Raw genomic sequence first — 8,582 nt, forward strand, 5'->3', positions numbered from 1 at the left:
ATAAGGCAATGAGCCAATTGTTAACGATGATGATGAATGAGAATAACTTGTATTTTCGCTTGTTTCATGCGAAAACTACCAAAAATTCGACAGGAATGAATCCAAAGTTTCATTAATAAAAGCATATGTTTTAAAATAGAAAAAGTCGATGTTATTATCAGATCAAAAAATTGATGGATTGCGATGTATCCAGATCTTCTCGATCATTCTCATTGGCTTTGCTGTTCACCACTTTCATTTGAACGAACTTTTTTATGCGTTGCTGTTTCATTTATCGGTTTAATCGCTTCTTTTTCTTCCTATTTTTCTCTATTTTTTCTTTATTTTCTTCTACTATCACATCTTCTTCAACTTTCCCTTAAAAGCATTTCTAAAACAGATAAATAGACAGTATCAAAACTTTTTCATATTATTCTTGTGAATACTCGACAAAACTTTCAATTCTTCCATATTCCGATATATGTTCAGCAACTTTGTTCGACTTTTCATCTCGGTATATAACTTCAATTCTTTTATTTCCTTTTTTTTCTCTTCTTCCTCTTTTCCCTCGCTGTAATTATCTCTTTCTCTTCCTTTCTCATTGTTCTTCCCTAACTGCTTCAGCTGCACTCGTTGGAGTCATATAATGTCGTTCATCAAATTCTGATATCTCTTGCTTTTAATCATCTGCATAACTGCTTCTAGGCACGTTGCTTCCTCAAATATTCATTCTTATCTGTTTAGTGATCTCTCATTCAGCATTGGTCTCACTGAGTGGACTCCTTGAAATATAAATTTGTTTGTGCTGTATGGTTTTTCGAATATTCTCTCTTAAGCCTAATGAAAATTTTAACTTAAAGGATGTCTGGTTTCAGATGCCTTATAAATAAGCACTTATTCAAAGGAGAGAAAATTATAGATAAGCAAATAAATGAATTTGAATGTGCCGGAAAATTGTGGATTGAATAGAAAACATTGGATGTGTTTTCAGCAATTGAATGAGCAAATATATTCATGTGATTTATTTGTCGAACATCGTTAAATAAAAGCACATCTTTTTCAAAAGCCAATATTTTTTTCAATAATTGTTGCTTTTTAAATTGGAATATCTGCAATTCACTTTTGCTGAATAAAAATGACACAAAAGGGAATAAAAAGGAGAATTTGTGAAAATTTGTATTGCTTTGAATAAAAATCGTTTAAAGCAGCCAAACCTGGTTTCATTCAAAAGTTGTATCGGTGCAAGCTTCCATTCTGCAGAAACACATTTTTCCCCCCTTTCGTTCAACGAATATTTGTCAGGATAAACTAATAATTAAGAAAATTCTCAGTGAAAACGTTAAATAAAATCTAATACTTGAAATCTGAAAAGTGTTTAATATCAATCAATTCAAAAAATACATGTGCTCTTTATTCATTTTCCACGCATTGATGTTAGTTTTTTAAAGTTAAAATTATCAGCAATAAAAGATTTCGCAGATAATCCCATTTGTGGAACTTTGTTATCACAAAGAATAAACTATTTTTTTTTGAATCATGGAACGAATCAAGTTTTCTCTTTTATCAAACTCGAGGAAAAGCGAAAAATGCAGAGATGTTTGGGAGTATCTATCAAACAAATCTGCAAATGATTGCGTGGAAATGCTGAAGTACATGTTTTCTCATACAAATACGGGGAAAAAAATATTTCCCCAGATTCAAAAAATATTTAACGGTTTGTTTTTTTTTCGTCTTTGTATTTATATTAATCATTCTCTTTTAAACTTTTGATTACTGAAGATCGAAATCGATATGTAATTTTGCGATTAGCGTCTGCGTATAATCGAGAAGAAAATCCACATACAAAAGTGACGCTTTTAAAATGTGTTTGCCAGGAATATGCCCTCTCGCAATTGATCGATTTGGGCTTTGAATGCTCTCATGGAAGCTATTATCACGCAAAGGATAATAGCTCGTACACATCATTTGATTTTCGAACTCCAAAAAAAGCTGCTCTTCCCCCATCAAAACGAAGTTTGATCTAATTCTTTATTGAAAAAAATGTGAATATGTTCATCTTTAATTTGTTCTTTGTCATGTATTAACATTTTCATAGAGATGAGCCCAGAAGATGAAAAAGTTTTCTCTGATTTCATAAATGAAAATTCAACCGAATCATCGAAATGCATTTGTAAGTTGTCACAACAGAATAACAGTTTGTCTTCTAAATGGGTTCTTTAATTGAAAGTGTTGAAGAATTATCACTTTCAGAATCTTCAATGGAAATAGATGATGATTTCAAAATCATAAACTGCAGCGAAGAAATGGAAGAAGATGAAGATCCTCTTTATCATTATTTCACAGAGAACAACACAAGAAGCGAATATTTGCAGACAGCAGAAGAATTAAACAATTCAAAAAACAATGAATTCATTCACATGGAGATAGATGATGAAATTTCACTTTTGGACGTTCAATGTGAAATAGATGAAGAAAGCTGTTTCGAACCGGAAATAAATTTGGATTTATCAGAATTAGCATCGCAAAGCAATAATGGAGTAAATATGGAGATTGAAAAAAGTGAAGAACTGCATTATTCCAACGAAACCAATGAAAATTCTATAAAGAATAATCAAGGCTCAATTTCTTCTTGCAGCTCAATCATCGAATGCTGTTCAAAGAATAATCAGCACGCTGCACAAACTGGAACACAGAGAGAAAACAAGAATTATTATCCGTTACCAAACATGGGAAACACTTGTTATCTCGCTGCAATGCTACAAGTGTTCCGTTCTATTTATTTGCACTCAGAACGATTTTGTACTCGAAAAGGAAGGATTTCACACTATTTGCATCGTTTGCTGGACATTGTTCAACCATTGGATTTTTCAGTTAACATTAACAATAATAATGTTTCACAATCTTGGTCCTTGCCTTTCGTAAGAAACTGGGAAAAAAGACATGGACTCAAAAACGGTGAACAACAGGAATGCTATGAGACATTTTCAAATTTGTTTAGCGATCTTTCATCTATAACTCCAATGATTGCAAATAAAATGTCAGCTAAAATCTGCTACCCCAGAAAGTGCAACGAATGCGGGAGGTTGGAATTAGGAATGATTGAATCGACCCCATAAATTCGACTAAATGGTAGAGATGTCATTTCCGAGTTAAACAAATCATTCAGGATAAGCGAAACAAATACCAACAACAGGGAAGCTTTCTGCTTCCAATGTCAAAAAACTACTACTCAATTTTCATCGATGAAAATGAATCAATTCCCTCACATTTTAACATTCACTCTCGAATCCGACATTGATAACCAAAAGAGAATATTTAATATTCCCTCCGCAATCTCGTTTTCTGAATTAAAAGGAACGATGATTTCTCATCCTTCTCATACAGAGAATTCCCACAATTACTGTTTGGTAGCATTGCTTTTTCATCAAGGATCTAAAGAAAGCGGTCATTTTTATTCAATGTGTAGAAGCAGACGCCCATCGCCAAAATGGACATCATCCAAAGATAGTTGGTATATTTGTAACGACGGAGAAATATCCTTCATTGATAATGAAATTACAACAGAAACAAACACTCATATAAACAAAGGTTCAATTCCGTTTATGATTGTTTCCTCTCAGGAGAATCGTGGATGCATTCCTGTTTCCGATATTTCTTCACCAAATTTGTTCCAATTGGGACTGTCACATCAAAAATGTGCGTTTTCTAATAATATTTCATTAGTGAATCAGAGGAAAACAGATGTTCGTTCGGTTTTCATTAATTGTGATGGTTTATTACAAGATCCTTCTTATTCACTTCATCCTAATACGACAAATCCACATCATTCCACTTCACCTTCAATAATATGGGTGATTATTTTTGATATCATATTATTTCATTTAAAAATTTCGATTGTTAAATTTCACTTGAATATTCACAAAAGAATACTGAAAAGTGATTATACTAATTAAAGATGTCTTCATTTTTATTTTGGCTTTAACATTAGTTTTTGAAATGGTTTTGATGAAATTTGTAATTAAAATACAAAATCTCTATTCAGTGACAAACAACCTTTGAAAAATAAATACTCCGAAAAAAGTTATGATTTCAAAAATATTCACCCATATATGATGATGAAATTACTAATGTTCATTCTTCATCAGAAAATCACCATAAAAAATCGACCTTCTTTGATTTATCAAATCGACCTTCAGGATGTTCTATTGCATCTGAAATAGACTCTTCATTTCTTCCTTTTTCAAACGAATTTTCTTCTAAATGCAATTATCAAACGAACTCAAAAGACTGTGAAACTAATAATACTGCAATTAATAATCATCTCACTCATAATTCAACCGCATCTGCAAAACCAAATGGAAAACAATCTCTCTTTCCAGAAATGATTTCATCCAGCCAATTGAGTGAAACAAAAAACAGATCAACAAATCCTAATCAATACTTTTCAACACTTCACAATTATCGACATCAAGATTCACAAAATGCAAACGTCAATAATCCATTCTTTCATGGTTCTCCAAACAATTCTTATTCACATATTAAAAAACAAAAAGTTCGTATCATTAATACAACGAAAGCGCAGCTATTCAGAAAGTTAATGGAAACCACGAATATAAAAATGTCAAAAAGTTCTTTCTACAAAAAGACAAAACACCTCAAAAGGGCTTCCAGGCGAACTGACTTGTGTAACTTATGTGAAATGTTCAATCATCTGAAGAAAAAAAAAGAATATCTTAAAACAAAATCACAAACATTGAATGATCAAGAGCAACAAACAATAAGACTTATTGAAAAGCATCGTTTTCTGGCGTCAAATCAACGTCAGCACTTCCACCAAATCAAAAAGAACATTTCATTTTCGGAGGCGTTGGTTTTGTTCGACTTTAAAGAGAATTGGACGCTTCCAATTTGCAAAAATCAAATAAGCCGAGATTATTACGAAAAAGAGGAAATCACACATTTTTGTGTAATTGTTTACATTGTTAACAAGAAAGGAGACAAAGAAAAGCACATTTTTAACTTCTTCTCAAACGCTCTATCTCACGACTACCGTTTCACCATTGATTGTTTAAAGCAAGTTTGGGAAAATGAAACAGTTAAAGACAAGCAAACTCTTCATTTTGTGTGTGACACAGGGCCACACTTTCGGGTTTCCCAACTTACGCATTTTCTCCTTTCTGACAACTCTTCTCCCGTCAAAGGCAAACGAACAACTCTTTCCTTTTTCTGTGAAAAACATGGAAAAAGTGAATGTGACGGAGAATTCGGGAATCTGACAAACTGTGTAAAAAATAACTTGTCCAATGGACCTTCACTTAATAATATTGATGAACTTATAAAATTTCTGAAAGACCATACAGATGATTCATATGATTCCCACCAAAACAACTTGGATAATTATCAAAAGACAACGCGATATTTTGTCAAGTGTGATTCAATTATGAAAATTTTGTTTTCATTTTCTTCATTTTTTTATTAACTTAGACACTCTTCTGGAAATAAAATAAGATGGAGGAAAATTGAAGCGAAGTCCATAAAGACGTATTTGTTCTATGAGAAACGAGGTAATCAAATTTTCAGATCTGTGTGTTCACCACAAGATTCCCGAGGAAAAGAGTTAATGAACTTCCTTGAAAAAAGCATCAGAGATGAAAGAATGATAAAATCCTCAAAAAAATATTCTCGCAAAACAGAAATGTTTGAAATAGGGAATGCTACAAGAAAACTATTAAATGATAGGAAAAAATTGGATACAATTTGTTATAAAAGTTCTGGTCTTATTGATGAGTAACTTTGTTTTTGTTGAATTTTATATTGAAACGAATGACGTTTTTTGATTCGTCTGCTGCTCAAGCCATAAAGTATTTGCTTCAAACAAATGCTTTCTGGTACCCCAGTTTTCGCTCAAGAGCAAAACAAATGGGGCTAGGCTGATTCCGTCCTGGGACTGTGCTGTGACCGGTCCAGCACAGTCCCTTGAAGGCTTTGGGTCCAGAATCAGCCTCCCAGGGCAGACAATCATTTTATAAATTCGTTTCAGTATTGAAATTCTAATTTTTCATCAGTTTTATTTTTTTCTGTTTTTCAAATGTCGGCATTTGATGTTTTATTATTATGTATCACATTTATTTCTATTTAAATTATTCATATTTTAATAATTTTTGTTCAGTAAAAAGATCAAGAAATGTATTATATTAATATTGAATTATAATTCACAAGTTTTCTACACATTTTCAGAGCAGATAAGATTAGTAATTTAAAATGCGTTGAAAAAAAAAACCAGAACTTTCGTTGATTTAGCTTTGAATTTACGATAATATTTGTATTAACTGAAATTGAGAAGAAATCATTCAATGATTTATCTATTGACATTGATCAAAAAGCGAATTCATAAAGTTTGTTTTCATTGCAACAATGAAATATGCTATTGAACGATCAATTGTGAATGATTTATAAATGCAACTGTTACTTTTGAACAATTTGCAGTAACGCTTTCTTTTCAGAAAATTGAAATGCCTGCGAAGCGTTTTTGAAGCACGGAAAAACGCTAACAAAGATTCATAAATATTGCCGAAATGATGAATTACACTTCAATATAGACCAAAATATTTTTTGGAATTCACTTTTAGTTGCAATGAAGATTTTGAATGCAAAGATAAATAGTTTGTTAATAAGAAAATAAGTGAAATTGAACGAAGAAAGGAACTGAGAAAAAAGAATCCGAAAAAAATAACAAAATTCAGAGGCAAAGGAAAGTCCAAAGATGAGCATCCAATTGAAAACATGGCTTTTGAATATTATGTTCAAATCACAGAAAAATCTGCGGGAATCTTATAACGGAGTTTGTTGTTTGCATCATATTGCTTCTATTTATTGTGAAGCTGATTAAGCTTTATTCATCCTTCTTTCGTTTTTTTGTTTGAGCGCATTTACACAAATATCCATAAAAAGATTTTTCTTTCTTTTTCCTTCTTTGCATATATGTGATCTGAATTACTTTTTTTGATGATAAGAATAAATGTTATTTATTTATTAATATTTTCAAGGAAAGTTACTTTGTTCCCGTTTTGTGAGTGATAGTGTTCAACTTCTTTGTGAAGTTTACCAATAACAACTTCAATAATGAAATTTTATGTCTTCTTCTTCTCCATCTGATCTTACTTTAGTTGTATTCTCAAATAAGCTGGTTTCTTCTTCTTCTCCTCCTTCTCCTTCCTCTTCTCCTCCTCCTCCTCTTCTCCTCCTCCTCTTCTCCTCCTCCTTTTATTTTCCTCCTCCTCTTCATTCCAAAGAAGAAAATAATCTTATGTCACAGCATCAGCAATACGATAACGGTGCAGGCGTCAATCCTTTTTCGTCAAGATTTTCAAATTATCTCTGTCAGATTGTTTGGAAAGACATTCACAGAGATCAACAACGTGAGATGAGTGCAATACGCGTTGAGAAATTGCTCAGGAGAAATAATGAATGAGAAAGGAAGAGAAAGAGAAAAGAAGAAGAACTCAGAAATCGAGCTACAACACCACGAGGCAGCGAATGAGATGATGGCACTGTTATCGGTACAAAGCGAATGGAAAGAAGGCAGAAGGAGAGAAGATAACAAGGCAATCGAAGTGGCTTCGTGGAAGCATACACAACAAGAAGTGGAAAAATAGAAACTTGTTTTTTAACTGTGGCTGTCGGGGGATGATGGAGAGGAGAAGCTGAAGACCGAAAAGCAGCAGATATATGAGAAGAAGGAGATTGATACCAACCTGAAGCATTATATGTGTAAACCTATGTTAATGCACAATATTTTTACACTGACCAAGGCGAAACTTACGTTGCATTTGACTCACTTGTTGTCAATGTTGTCGCTAACGATGATATTCTGAGAGGAATAGCGTTGTGAGAAGCATATGAAAAAGCTGGCATGGAACAACAAAGAAAAGAGGAGAATGATGATTGAGGAGCACAAACAAGAGATTATGCAGAGAGAGGAGGAGGAGAAAGCAAAGAACGCAGAAAAGCCAAACACTTCAAGAATTATTATCACAGCTCATCCTTTTGCAGATGTGTCTCAGAAGTCACAAACGGTGAAAGCAGCCCACAAGACATATAAGTGAACCCTGTTTTTCATCCAACCTCGCTTCCATCCACTTTTTCAATTTACAATATCATCCATGAGCAGCCAAGGCAACCTCTTTCCTTCCAAATGAAAAAAACCAGTTTGGTCAACAAAATTCAACTTGTCAATTTTCAAGAGATAATCTCCTGCTTGGACGAGCTTGTGTCTGTTATGAAGCAGTACCTGATACCATTCTTTAAAATTTGTGGAACAGGAGATGGTAAAGTGGACTGGAGAGTTATTAAAAGTGACAAGGAAGTTGAATAGGTTCAGGAAAGAGCAGACAGAAAAGGAGAAGGCAAAACTTCATGCGGAGCTGAGGAAGCTGAATGAAGGAGAAAAGACAGGAGAGAAGATAAGTGAGAAGTTGAATTAGAAATCAGAGTTGAGGAGAAACATAGAAGAGAAAAAGAGGATTTTGAAGAAGGAGAACGAGTAGAGCAAAAAGTTTGTGCAGAACGATAAGCTGCCACAGTTTGTGAGCTCCCCGAACAGT

Source organism: Monocercomonoides exilis (genome assembly GCF_001643675.1).
Source record: "Monocercomonoides exilis strain PA203 chromosome Unknown scaffold19-1596985, whole genome shotgun sequence".
Taxonomy (NCBI): Eukaryota; Preaxostyla; order Oxymonadida; family Polymastigidae; genus Monocercomonoides; species Monocercomonoides exilis.